At 38.8% G+C, this 13,974-nt stretch overlaps 1 protein-coding gene across 6 annotated transcripts in view; it reads right to left on the bottom strand.

Moving 5' to 3' along the window:
- FERMT2 (FERM domain containing kindlin 2) overlaps positions 1–13,974 on the bottom strand; it is a 76,294-nt gene that overhangs the window by 45,594 nt on the left and 16,726 nt on the right. The window lies entirely within an intron of this gene.

Below are 13,974 nucleotides of genomic sequence, written 5' to 3'. Positions count from 1 at the left end.
GTAGTAAAAAGTAAGATATGGAACCAGAGTGAATAAAAACCAATAGTTTAGGTGCAAAAGACCATTGGAAAAAAACACCCATGAGTAACACTATAATCTAAGAGAGAAAAACAACAAACAAAAAAGAGTATCTACATCCCAACCCACATGATGTACCAAATATACAGTTATTTGCATGGGGAAAAAAATGCAGATTATGATTATTACAATAGCTTTATTAACTCAAAAGAATGTCACGATGGCACAGTGAGCCTACTTTTGCCCACGCCTGTATTCCAAGAAAAGTAATTTATAAAGTCTTGTTTAACTTCCCCCCAACATATTTTGGTACAAGTGTAACAGAAAATATTAATAACTGTTAAACTTCTTAACAGCCTTATGCAATTAAATGAAACCAAGTAAAAAAGGTAATTTACACAAGATTTGACTACTCCCAGATATAGATCTTAACAGTAAAGTAGGAAAACACACATAAAAATCTAACTTCAGCAAGTTTTTATTTTTATATTTTAAAAACAATTTATTTATTTTTAGAGAGAAGGGAAAGGAAGGAGGAGAGGGAGAGAGATACCGACATGAATCGGCTGCTTCCTGCATACCCCCAACTGGGGACCTGGCCTGCAACTCAGACGTGTGCCCTGACTGGGAATCGAACCCGTGACCTTTTGGTTCACAGGCTGGCACTCAATCCACTGAGACACACCAGCCAGGACTAACTTCAGCTAGTTTTTAAAGTAGCAATAAAAGTGAAAACATTTTGGACATGTTAAACTATGAACCAAAAAGGGGGAAAATGATGTTTAAAAAAAAACAAACAAAAAACACCACCACCAGCTAAACAAAGCCTTCCAAGGGGTGAGGAACCTGGAAAACAATGATCTTACAAATAAAAATGAAAATTATTATCATGATTCTGATACAAAGATCATTTTAATTTAGCTTAAGAAAAGTTCCTCAACTTTAATAAAATCTGAAAGTATATACTAATCTGGAACATTTAAAAAATGTAACTTGTCAAGCCAAAAGCCTCAGGAAATAAAAATTCAAATTTCTACAATGATTTTGTACATACAAACACCTACGGTGAAATTTACTTCACAATAACTTAACTTCTATTTAATATGAAAGAAATATATTACAAGTATAAAAAGACTTTCACTTCTCCACACACTAAAAAAATATTTTATCAGTAATTACTTTACTGGAGAATTGTAGTTACCTGTAATTTATTGACATTTTGAAATTTTAATACTCATTTTGGGAAAGCCCAGTTAATTATGTTAAAGGCTGGCTACAAAAATACACATAACTGTTATTTTACAACTCACCTAGTTGTGACACAATGTATAGTACCCTGCATCTTAAATCATTTTCCAGCACAGAGTTTGTTGTCTGTTGCAAACAACAAACCTGATCTATCTAGCTCACAGAAGACAACCAAGGCTGGGACCATTTCATGTATGAGGTAAATGGTGACACATGATACAGATGGTTCACTTTTCAAGAATAGGACTGGTATGACTCAGTGGATTGGGCACTGGCCTGCAAACTGAAAGGTCACAGGTTCGATTCTCAGTCAGGGTATATGCCTAAGTTGTGGGCCAGGTCCCCCAGTCAGGGATCTGTGAGAAGCAAACAAACAATGTTTCTTTCACACATGGATGTTTCTCTCCCTCTCTTCCCCTTTCTAAAAATAAAAAGAAATGAAATCTTAGGGAAAAAAAAAAATAGCAGCCCAGGGCAGGAAAAGGTTAACTCCTGCAACGAATGACAGTAATCACATAGAGTAAGGCAAAGCTGAACTGAATTAACAGTAGGTATGTATGTAATACTTTCTTCCCAACACCTCAGTCCAGTCACTTCTGTGTTACTCTGGTACCAATGTCAATCATTAAGGAAGCTATAGCATATGTACTCCCAGTGGGGGCAGAACGGAGAGAAAAGGCTGTACTCATGATGATGATGATGATGATGATGATGATGATGGAGGAGGAGGGGTGGGGGAGGGGAGGAGGAGGAGAAAGAAGAGGAAGAAGGAGAAAGAAAAAAGAAGAAAGACGTAGTAGTAGTAGTAGTAGTAGTAGTAGTAGTAGTAGTAGTAGGTAAACACTGAATTAAGTCATTTCGGTTCCCCTAAAAGGCAAACCTGAGATAAGAACTTTGGTGCAAAAGGCTTATTTGGGGGCAGGAAGAACCGGGGAAGCACACGTGTGGGGATTAGAAAAAGTGAGTTATGGGAAGAAAGTTCTCTTAAGGGCTTATTAACAGCTGTGGATACTGGAGTTCAGTCCTACTAGAGACCCTTTGAAGAATCATGGAGAACATGCCTTAGAATTGTCCCACTGAGGAAAGAGAAAGCCAGGGTATCTATCCATCTCCTTGGTTGAGGGTTGCTCCCAGGGCCATTAAATTCCCAGCACTTCCTGGCTGCCATGCATGGGGCTGACCACCCACATTCAGGCAGAGAAAACTCAGAGACCCTAGTGCTTTAACAAGGCAGACCTCAGGATCTGTCCATTACAGCAGCCAGTGAACTGTGGTGGGGAAGAGGGACTCAACAGCATCTGTTATAAACTTGAAAGAAATGCTTATTCAGACAGACAAAAATGTACTGTTTTACAATGGTGTCAGGACAAAAAGCAATATTGTAAAGGCATAATAAATGACAGTCTCAAATGTGGCCCAGAAGGAAAGTGCTAAAACACAGAGGCAAAGATACCAAGAAAAGGAGCTGAATAGCTCTTTGGGATAAGTTACAGGTAAACTTCTTGAATAGGTCATTTGTTGCAAACACCAAAAGTTTAAAGTTTAAAAACAGCATCTACAATGTGGAGTGTGAAAAGGGCTATTGGTCAAGAATTGGACTTCTCAAGTCAAAACTACGTAAGGGTGCCATTACTATGCATGGGCCCAGGGCCAAATCCTGCCTTCTGCCTGATTTTGTGTGGCCCACCAGCTAAGAATGGTTTTTTATAACTGAATTCTGACACTATCTACCAGGAGATAGCATCAGATTCCACAAGTTACAAGCCCAGTCCTACAAGACTGCCCCGTCCCTTCCCCAACCATACACACTTTAAACGCTGGATGCAGGCCCAGGTTACCTGTACCTCTGACCTACTGACTACAGGTTCAGGTAGCAATGACTGCCTCCAACTCAATGCCAACTGCAAGTTCTGGTTGTCACCTGTATTTCTGAATGACCGGCTATAAATCAGAGGTTCCCATATCACCCTCTTTGGGCTTGATGAACTTGTTAGAATGCCTCACAGTACTCAGAGAAACACAGTACTTACAACATCACTGGCTAATTGTAAAAGGATATAACTAAGGAATATCCAGGTGAAAGAGGTGCATAGGGCAAGGTATGTGGGAAGGGGTTCAGAGCTTCCTTGCCCTCTAAGGGTGTGCCACTCTCCTTTCATCTCCACGTGTTCACCAACCAAGAAGCTTTCCAAACCCATCCTTTTGGCTTTTTATGGACACTTTATTACATAGTCATGGCTGATTAAATCAACCTCTAGCCCCTCACCCCTCCTGGAGGCCAAGGGGTGAGATGGAAAGTTCCAACCCCTCTCTTCCTAACTTACGTAAATATCTAATCACTATGATGTACATCTGAAACTAATATAATATTGTATGTAAACTGTAAGTGAAAATAAAATAAAATTAAATTAAATTAAATTCCAACCCTCTACGGGGTGGTTCTCCTTAGGCGCTTTCCCATCATCACTTCAGTAACATAACAAAAGACACCTCCCAACTCTTAAGAAATCCCCAAAGTTCTGGAGCTCAGAGCCCAGCAATTATGGAAGACCAAATGTATTTGAAAAATGAATTTTGGTCATCTGAATGATTAACTATATATTTCTTATAAATCACAATGCCTCAGGGGATTAAAAAATTAAAAGAATATTAATAATATAATTTTTATATAAAATTCAAATTTCAGTGTTCATAACTAGCTTCATGGAACATGGCCACACTCGTTTGTTAACATACTGTATATGGCTGCTTCTGCACTAAAACAGCAGAGTAGAGTAGTTGTGACAGAGACCCCATAAAGCCCACAATATTTACTATTTGGACTTTTACCAAAAAACTTTGCAGGGCGCCTGATTCAATGAAATCTCAACTTTGCATCAATTAGGCCTCAACCTCTGACCTCAGAAACAGACACCTCCCCTGATGTCCATCTTCCCTTTTAAAGTCTGTCCCTCCCCATCAATTCCATCTTGGTGTTTCACATGAAAGGAGCAGCCACCTGTGTCCAGCAAGAATAATTAGACAAGAAGGGCATACAATCCAAAGATGTACTAGAAATCCTATGAGTACTGTGTTTACCCACAGAAGGAAAGACAATCTCTTACTGACTGACGACACTGGTAAGAGTAGTCCTTTAAACCCACTGTGGATAACAATACAGGAAAGAAAAACTATACAAAATAAAAACAGACACAGGACACTAAAAACAGATCAGAGGTGTCAATGGTGCACATACCAAGAGAGAAGCAAGAAAAAGCAGGCATTCTGACAGGGAAAGAAGTAGATATTGGAAGATCAAATAGTTAAGACTGTGGGAGCCTGTGACATATGTTCAAATAGAATTTTTGGTAGCATTCTTGAAGACTCAAAATGCTAGCAACCTAGGAGCATTTATTATAGGGTAATCACTACTACAGAACAAGAACAGTGTAAAATGTTCATTAATTCAACAAATATCTATTGAACTGGCACTATGTTCCATAGTAGGTACACTGTTCTAGTGCTGGGGATAGTGATGAGAGCAACAAAACTCCATCAGCTTTGAAGAAAGCCAGTATGACTAGAGTAGAGAAGGTAAAGAAAACAGGAGACAGTATCATAGAGCAGACAGGAGTCTGATAGGTCAAAGTTGTTTAGATTTTATTATGAGTACGAAAGAAGCCACTACAACAGAGGTTTTCAGCCTATCTCACATTAGTACTACCTGAGCATCTTTTCAAATATTCTAATGCATGGGCCCAGCCCGAACTACTTTGGTTTTAAGCAGGGGAATGATGTATGTTTCAAAATCACTGATGATTCTGAAGAATTGCAGGGGCAGGGGTATGCATGAGTGAAAACAGGACCATGCATAAAGTTAAGGTGGGAGTGGAAATGATGAAAGCTTGAATGACAATGGTTGGACGGTAACAACAGAGACAACTTTTCTGAGTATTTTGTTATGGTGGGGAGAATAAAGATGGGAGATGGACAGAAAGGAGATGTTAAGTCCAAGGATTATTTTTAATTTTCTTTTTAAGAAGGGAAAGATATTATGGGATTACTTAAACAGTGATTGGAATGATCCTGTTAAGCTTAAAAGATATTTACAATTACTATCATTCCTTAATGTGACTATCCCTTAGCAGAGAGTCAGTGTGCCATAGTGTCACTTCAAAACTTTTTAAGACATGACTGGGCTCTCTCCAATCTTCAAGACAATGTTTTCCCACCACTTAGAAAAATCTTTCTTTGGTGCTTTGTATTACACTGGGTATCTTATTTTGAAACTAATAGTACCTCCACATCAAGTCCCACAAATAGCTCCATTCAGGATATCTTAGGAATATATCTATTCTACTCAGAAGTAACATAAATGAATTTTATACACGACCAAAATCCTGAGAAAAATGATGTTATACCAACTGAGAGTCATTCATCTGGACAAACTTAAGAACCAAGTACACATCAAAAATACATACTGCACAAAATTGTGTGTGTGTGTGTGTGTGTGTGTGTGTGTGGAAAGCAACATATCTTAATGCAATACGTCCTGAAAGTACATTATCTAGTGTATTACATCACTAATTGTCTCTATTTACAAGTCAATGTCTTATCCACTTGCCGTATCTGTATGGCAAGTACCTATTTCTCTGGTTAAAGGCTAATTAACCACAAGCATAAACACATGCTGTCCTTAAAACGAACATGGACATCCATAAATAATTATGAATAAATAGTGACAAGCAAAAAAATATGCTACTGATCAGTAAAATAATAGTTTCTTTTTCTTGTGTGGTATTAGTATTGGTAAAGGAACAGTTATTGACATTCCTTGCATTTGCATAATATAAAGCTTTGAGCCCTGGCTGGGTGGCTCAGTTGTTGGAGCACTGCCCTTTGTCCACAGCACCCAAGGGTTGCGGGTTTGACCCCCCCCCCCCAAGTCAGGGCACATACCTAGGCTGTGGGTTCAATCCCTGGTCGGGGTGCATATAGGATGCAACCAGTGTGTTTCTTGCATTGAAGTTTCTCTCTCTCTCTCTCTCTCTCTCTCTCAAATCAATAAATATACCCTTAGGTGAGGATTTTTTAAAGATATAAAGCTTTGAAGTAACTTTTTTAAAAAAATTGTATTTTATTGATTATGTTACTACAATTGTCCCTATTTTCCCCCTTTGCACCCCTCCACCCAGCAACCCCTACTCCCTCAGACAATCCCCACACCACTGTTCATGTCCACAGGTCATACGTATAGGTCCTTTGGCTATTCCATTTCCTGTAATGTACTTTACCTCCCCATGGCTATTCTGTAACTACCAATTTGCACTTCTTAATCCCCTCACCTCTTCACCCATTCCCCCATACCCCTCCTCCCATGTGGCAATGATCAAAATGCTCTCCATATCCATGATTCTGTCTCTGTTCTTGTTTGCTTAGTTTTTTAGATTCAATTGTTAATAGTTAAGTATTTATTGTCATTTTATTGTTCATAGTTTTGATCTTTTTCTTAAGTTCCTTTAACATTTCACGTAATAATGGTTTGGTGATGATGAACTCCTTTAGTTTTTTCTTGTCTGTGATGTTATCTGCCCTTCAATTCTAAATGATAGCTTTCCTGGGTAGAGCAATCCTGGCTATAGTAATCCTGGCTATAGTTCCCTGCTTTTCATGACTTTACAATCCCTTCTAGCTTGCAAAGTTTCTTTTGAGAAATCAGCCAACAGTCTTATGGGAACTCCCCTGTAGGTAACTAACTACTCTTATCTTGCTGCTTTTCAGATTCTCTCTTTACCTTGAACCTTTGGCATTTTAATGATGATGTGTCTTGGAGTGGGCCTCTTTGCATCCATCTCGTTTGAGACTCTCTGTGCTTCCTGGATGTGGCATGTCTATTTCCTTAACCAAATTAGGGAAGTTTTCTTTCACTATTTTGTTTAAAAAAGTACCAATTTCTTGCTCTTTCTCTTCTCTTTCTGGCACCCCTATGATGCAAATGTTAGAATGCTTCAAGTTGTCCAGGAGCTCCTTTCGTTATCCTTGCTTATCTGGATTCTTTTTCCTTCTTGTTCTGATTGCTTGTTTTTTGCTTCCTTATTTTCCAAATCATTGATCTGATTCTTGGCTTCATCCACTCTACTATTGTTTCCCTGAAAATTGTTCTTTATTTCAGTTAGTGTATCCTTTATTTCTGACTGGATCTTTTTTATGCTTTGAGGTCCTCCCTAAGTTACTTATAACCAGGGTTTTGAACTCTGCATCTGATAGACTGCTTATCTCCATTTCTTTTTCTGGAGTTTTGATCTGTTCTTTCATTTGGGCCATATTTTTTTGTCTCTTCATTTTGGCAGCCTCCTTGTGTTTGCTTCTATATATCAGGTAGACCTCCTATGACTCCATGTCTTGGTAGTACGGCTTAATGTAGTAAGTATCCTGTAGGGTCTAGAGGCACTGCCTCCCCTGTCACCCAAGCTGGGTACTCAAGGTGCACCCTTTATGTGGGCTGAGTACACCCTCCTCTTGTAGTTGAGCCTTGACTGCTACAGGTCAATGGGAGGGATTTACCCAGGCCAGTCAGCTGCAAGGACTGGCTGTGACCACTTAACACCAACTTCCACCCTCTGTGGAAGATTAGCTGTGTGGGGCAGGGTAGTGGTACTCTGATGTGGTCTGTAGCTGTCTACTGGATGCACAAGCTCTGGGGTTTCCTGGGTGGTACAGGCCAAGGTCAGCCCCCACTTGTGTTTTGCCAGGAGCCACCCTGCCTGAGCTATAAACAATCTGAGATGGCTGCTACTTGACGGGGCTTGGAGATTCCCAGACTAAGCCAAGCTGTGAATCTAAGTTCGGTGCTGCCAGTGCCAGGCCTGGGGCTATTTAGCAAGAGGTATAGGGTCTGGGGACTCACTGAGATTGGCTGTAGTTTGTTTGAGAGGATTTTGGAAGTGGTGAGCAGGAGCCAAAACCTGTCATTCCTATGGAAAGCACTTTGGGTTGGCCCATAAATTGGGTGGGATTGAGTCTCTGGGGACCTCCAGGGTGCGGCAGTGTTAGCCAGGTTGATGGAGTATGAGATATGGCACCAGTCTGCTGGCTCTGTGGTTCTGTAGGGAGAGGGTTCAGAAAAGGGACATTGGCTTCTGCCTGCCTTTCTGTTGGGGGAAAGCTGTCCCCCAGCACTCAATTTGATGCCAGACACTTCAGTTCCTCTCTGTATACCACTGGTGGCTTTTAAGCTACTACTCTGGTGCTGGAGGTCTGCGAGAGGGAATCTAAGTCCATATGTGGGTTCTTTAAAAGGAACTTCTTGGGACTCCAGAAGTTGCTTCCACTGACTCAATCCCTGCTGGTTTTTTGCAGCCAGAAGTTATGGGGACTTTTCTTTCTGGAACCCGGGGCTGAGGGGCCTGGGACTCTCACTCCCGAGATTTCCCTCCGGAATTTTTATTTTACCTACCACACGTGGATGTGTCACCAGCCCATTCGGCGTCTCCACCCCTCCTACCAGTCTGGATAGATGTGGTTTCTTTAATTTTGTAGTTGTCAGACTTCCATTCAACTTGATTTCTGACAGGTCTGAGTGATGGCTGTTCTATATTTTAGTTGTAATTCTGATGTGGTTGTATGAAGAGGTGAGCCATGTTTACCTATGCTGCCATACTGACTGGAAGTCTGAAATAAATTTCCATACATATAACTCCCATCCACATTACAATCTGGCCCCAGACTATGTTTAAAGTAAACAAACACTTCTGTCTTTTCAGAATGGCAGCCTTGGTTTCAAACACACCATTAGACAACTGAATGTCACACACACAAATCAATCAATCAATCAATCAATCAATCAACCGGGAACCTGCCATGATTGGAGTTAGCAAGCAACTGTGGTAGACTTGTTTCAATCAGCATTATGAAGCCACTCAAGAGTAGATCATGCTCAACAACATATCCTAATAGTCGATTTTTCCAAAATCATGATTTCCAGTTATGCTCCAGGTATTGTGTAACCTTTAATTTGGAATACTGTGGTTTTAAATGATTGTTTCTAGATTTTCAGAAGCAACCTACCATAAATACAAACATTTTCAGGAAGAAAAACTGAAAGGGAAAATGTACCATTATCAAGTCATTGTTTATTTTTCTTCTTCTGGGAGAAAAGAAGGAATTTTCATTATTTATAAATTTAGCCTGTTTAATTTTTAGGAGTCAACAATTACTTAAGATTATGGTGTAAAAGAGAAGACATGGGTCTTCTATAATAACTTGACAAAATATGTTCATTTTTCAAAACATTTTGCTGGGATTCTGGAAAGAAGTATTTCTGTGTTCCTCCCTTACTTAATAAAGCCACTCATGCTGTGCTATGCTGCACATAAAATAGTATCTGACAGGCACTCAAATTCATATAAAATTGCAAATGGCTAAAACATTAACTGTATCAATAAATATCTCCACCCTTGACTATAACAAAATGTTCCCCAAACTCAAGTGGTTGTATATTTACTGTATTTTGCCATGTACAGTGCTCTTCCATGTATAATGCACATTCACATTTTGGGCCCAAACTTTCAGGGGAAAAAATCTTTCATTTTTATTTTTTAATTCAGTTTTTATTTATACATAAAACCAATTACAGTATTCCAGAGTATTATTTTGCATAGATATCATTATTGCTTTCTAGAATCACACTTTTAAAGCATAAGTATTAATAAAAGAATTTAAAACATTTATATAGATATGAATTAGCATTACCCATGTATAAAGCATATCCTTATAGTTCCCTCAAAAATTTGGGCCCAAAAATACACATTATACATGGCAAAGTACAGTAGTCTACAAAGATATCATGTGAGTGTTCTAAGGAACAGGCTTAGGATTTCATCATTGGGGGCTGCATTTAAGAATACTACCAATTCTTCCAAATGGCTTTCAGTATCACAGCGTTCAACTATTCCATGAGTCACAAATGAAAACAAGTATTTCAAAAAACTGTCTGTTCTAGAGAAAATATTATATGCCCCTCTTCATGCAATGACAACTAGCTAACATTCTAGAAAACATAAACAAGAAGAAAGGAAACACACCAGTGATTTTCAACCAGTGTGCCACAAGAATTTTTAAAATCTGCATAATACCTGATTTTAAATAATAAAATAAAATAATACCTGATTATTTAGTCAGGGGCACTGATCTCTTTTCCTTAGATTGTTAATTTAAAAAATGACAACAGCCAACATAACAATAGCCATCTAGTGTGCATAAAAATTATACCTGTTTTTTTGTCAGATTGGCAAAAAATATTTTTTGTAAGCCACAGTGTTTTAGTAATTAGTTTATATGTGCCATGAGATGAAAAAGGTTCAAAATCGCTGAGATACACTACTGATGACACCCTATTTAATCTTTCCCTAAAGGGCTACCAATTACTATATTACGGTTTGATGCAGGGTTTTAAAATTCAATTTTTGTCCTGGCTGGTGTGGTTCAGTGGATTGAACGCCCACCTGCAAACCAATGGGTCACTGGTTCTAGTCACAGTCAGGGCACATGCCTGGGTTGCAGGTCCGGTTCCCAGTAGGGGGCCGGCAAGTGGCACACATTAATATTTCTCTCCTTCTCTCCCTCCCTTCCCCTCTCTCTAAAAATAAATAAAATCTTTTAAAAAATAATAAAATGCTTTTTTGCTTTTGTGTAAATAAAAACTTTTGTTTAAAAAGCCAAGAAAATGGAAAAGAAAGTTAAGCAAATAACTTATTTTTTTCTTAAGGACCCATATTTTTTCTTGTTCTTTTTATTAAACTTTGTTTTTACTTTTGACACTATTACAGTTGTCCCCATTCCCCTGCCCTTTTAGCCACCTCCTCCCAGCTCCCATCCCCCTCTCCTCTGGCCAATACCACACCATTGTCTGTGTCTACTGGGTTATGGCTGTTTGCTTTTTGACTCATCCTTTTACCTTCTTTTATCCAGTCCCCATCCCCCTCCTCTCTGACAGCTGTCTTAAAATAAGTAACTCATTAGCAACCATTTGGAATGAAGAGAAGACAAGATGGTGTGCTTTTAAGTGGCTTATATTTCTAGTTGCACATTTAATTAAGAATATTAATTCAAAAAGCAAATGTAAAATTTGTTTAGCATTCTCTTAACTTCCATAAACTAGAAGCAAAGTTTCTATTACTTTAAATGATATTTGGTAAGGCAGCATTATATTTAAAATTTTAAGTACAGAGAAGCTTTCTGGACACATGCCTTAATTTTGGTAAGTAGATATTTCTTCATTTTGCTAACACTGTTGACATTTTCTGTTTCCTTTGTTTATAAGCCTCCTGAGCCACAAATTAGGTAGTGTAATTATTACTATATTCAAGACACTAAAGAGTTTTTAGCCTGTCTTTACTGATGGTAAAGAAAACTTCAATCCTAGAACCCTAGTAACAACACTACTAAGCAGCTGGTCTGTCACTACTGGCAAGTGAGTCATGCAAACTGACCAGACCAGATACCGTGGGCCAGTGTCCTAACCTCCAAAATAAGGACTTTCAAACTCCTGCCCCCACCCCTCACATCATTTACCTATACCACCTAGTCATTCATCTACCAAACTTAGATGATTTTTCCTCCTTCATTTTACAACCAGGCAGATGTAAACATTACTAAAAATTTATGGTCAACAGGGGCTAAGATACCCGTGGGCAATCCTACTATGTCCCTTCTGTCCATCACTGTATTTCAAACTTCTCAACTGTCCTCAACCTCCTGAGTATCTTCCTCCTCAGTAGACAACCATGGATTCTACCTACTTCAGAAAATACAGAAGCCATCACATTGAAACTATTTCACCTACATGCCAATCAAAATCTACAAACCTCCTTCCATCTTTACCCCTGTGGGTTTCCTGCCTTTATGTTATGATGAAAAAAGCATCTCTCTTCTTACTTATCTGAAATCAATCCCATCTGTGCTCTGCTGTCCCTCCCACCTTCTAGGAACCATGCACTTCTCTCCTTACACTGGCTTCCTAGATATCTCAACCATGCCATGGCTTTAAATGGCATGTTACCTTCCTAATTTTTATCTCCAGCCCAACCATCTGCTTATAGCACCAGCTTATATGCCCCAATGTCTACCCCACTCCTCCCCCTGGATGTCTCTCGGGCACCTCAAACTTAGTAACTCCAAATTTAGCCCAATTTTCTCCTATCCCTACTGTTTAAAAACAAAAAACCAAAAACCCATTAACCATCAACCTAGTTGCTCAAGTGAGAAATCTAAAAGTAATGGATTTTTCTCTTTCCTGTATTCCCATTTTTCAGCAAGCCGTTCTTTGGTTCTATTTCCAGAAATCTCCACTTCAGTCTCCACTAGCACCACCCTATTTCAAGCCACCATCATCTCTTCCAATGACTACAGCAACAGCCTCCTAACGGGTCTCCTGATTCCATTCAGTACTTCCCACACAACAGCCAAGATGATCTATTCAACACTTCATGTCATTCCCCTGCTGAAAACTCTTCAACAGCTTCCAACTGCACTTAGACTAAGATCCAAATGCTTATCATCGTCTACAGAGCCCCAGACAATATGGCCCATCTACTCCTCCGAATTTATCCTGTGACTCTTCCTTTGCTTCAGCCACACTTGCTGCCTCCTTATTACAAGACCTGTCTAAGAAGTAAGCTCTTTCCTGCCTTAGTGGTTTTGAACATACTATTCCACTCTGAATGTCTCATTCCCTCTCATTTTTCAAATTTCATGTTCAAACTTCCATGTTCTCAGGGAAACCTTCCTTAACCACCTAGTGAAGATGAGCCCTCCTATGTCTCTCATTATTCTCTATTCCAGTACACTGTGATATCACTTATTAAAACTTGTATTCATTTTGAAAATTTGTATTCATTTTGTTTGTTCATAGGAGGGAGGTGTCTTTCTTCCCTAATAGATTATAAACTCTGAGAAGACAAGGACAATGTCTATTTCAATCACCAGTATACAGAATGGGGAAAAATAGGTTCATAGTTGTGAATACACAAAACAGTGTTTATTCTTGTATTATTATTTATTATTGTATTATTTTCCATACAAACTGTAAACCTACTTTTGCCCCACCCTGTATTTCTAGAAGCTAACCCAGTGCCTAGCACACAACATCTGACAAATGAATGAATCCTCATACTGATAATGTTGAAGACAATCCATCACTAGAAAAATATAATCCCAAAAAAGAAATTATTCTTAAATCACCAAGGGGAAAAAAATATGATTTGTTAATTTAATTGTATGTTTAAAAATCCATTTCATCTTTTTCAACTTCAGAATTAAAACATCCTTCTATACTAGCTAGAAATGTGGCAGAGATTCTCCTAAACAACGGGGAATTAAACTGAACTGACTTCCTCCTCTTTCTCCCATCTCCTAAGAAAGATGACTTCCATTGCTCAACACAATCCCTATTGTGCAAAATGATAATATTTCAAACATCCATTTGTTTGTCTCACAATTCTGAGTCACCACAGAGAATCATTATAAACAACAGGTTCCAAATCAGACTATTACCCACTCAAGTATATTACTAGTAATATTAAACTATATTGATTATAAGGCTTTTTGCACTTAATATTTCAACTTGAGATATAAGAACTCTAGCAGTGGCACCTGCTGAGTGTGGATTTGGAGAGAAGGGAATGTTGCTGGTAAATTGTGAGTGACAAGGACTTCCTGCTAAAGTTAAGA

Source organism: Pteronotus mesoamericanus, unplaced genomic scaffold, assembly GCF_021234165.1.
Source record: "Pteronotus mesoamericanus isolate MK-2021 breed Mesoamerican mustached bat unplaced genomic scaffold, CSHL_Meso_final contig_182, whole genome shotgun sequence".
NCBI classification, from domain to species: domain Eukaryota; kingdom Metazoa; phylum Chordata; class Mammalia; order Chiroptera; family Mormoopidae; genus Pteronotus; species Pteronotus mesoamericanus.
The sequence above is the reverse complement of the archived record's forward strand: the minus strand, read 5'-3'. Positions and strand labels throughout refer to the sequence as shown.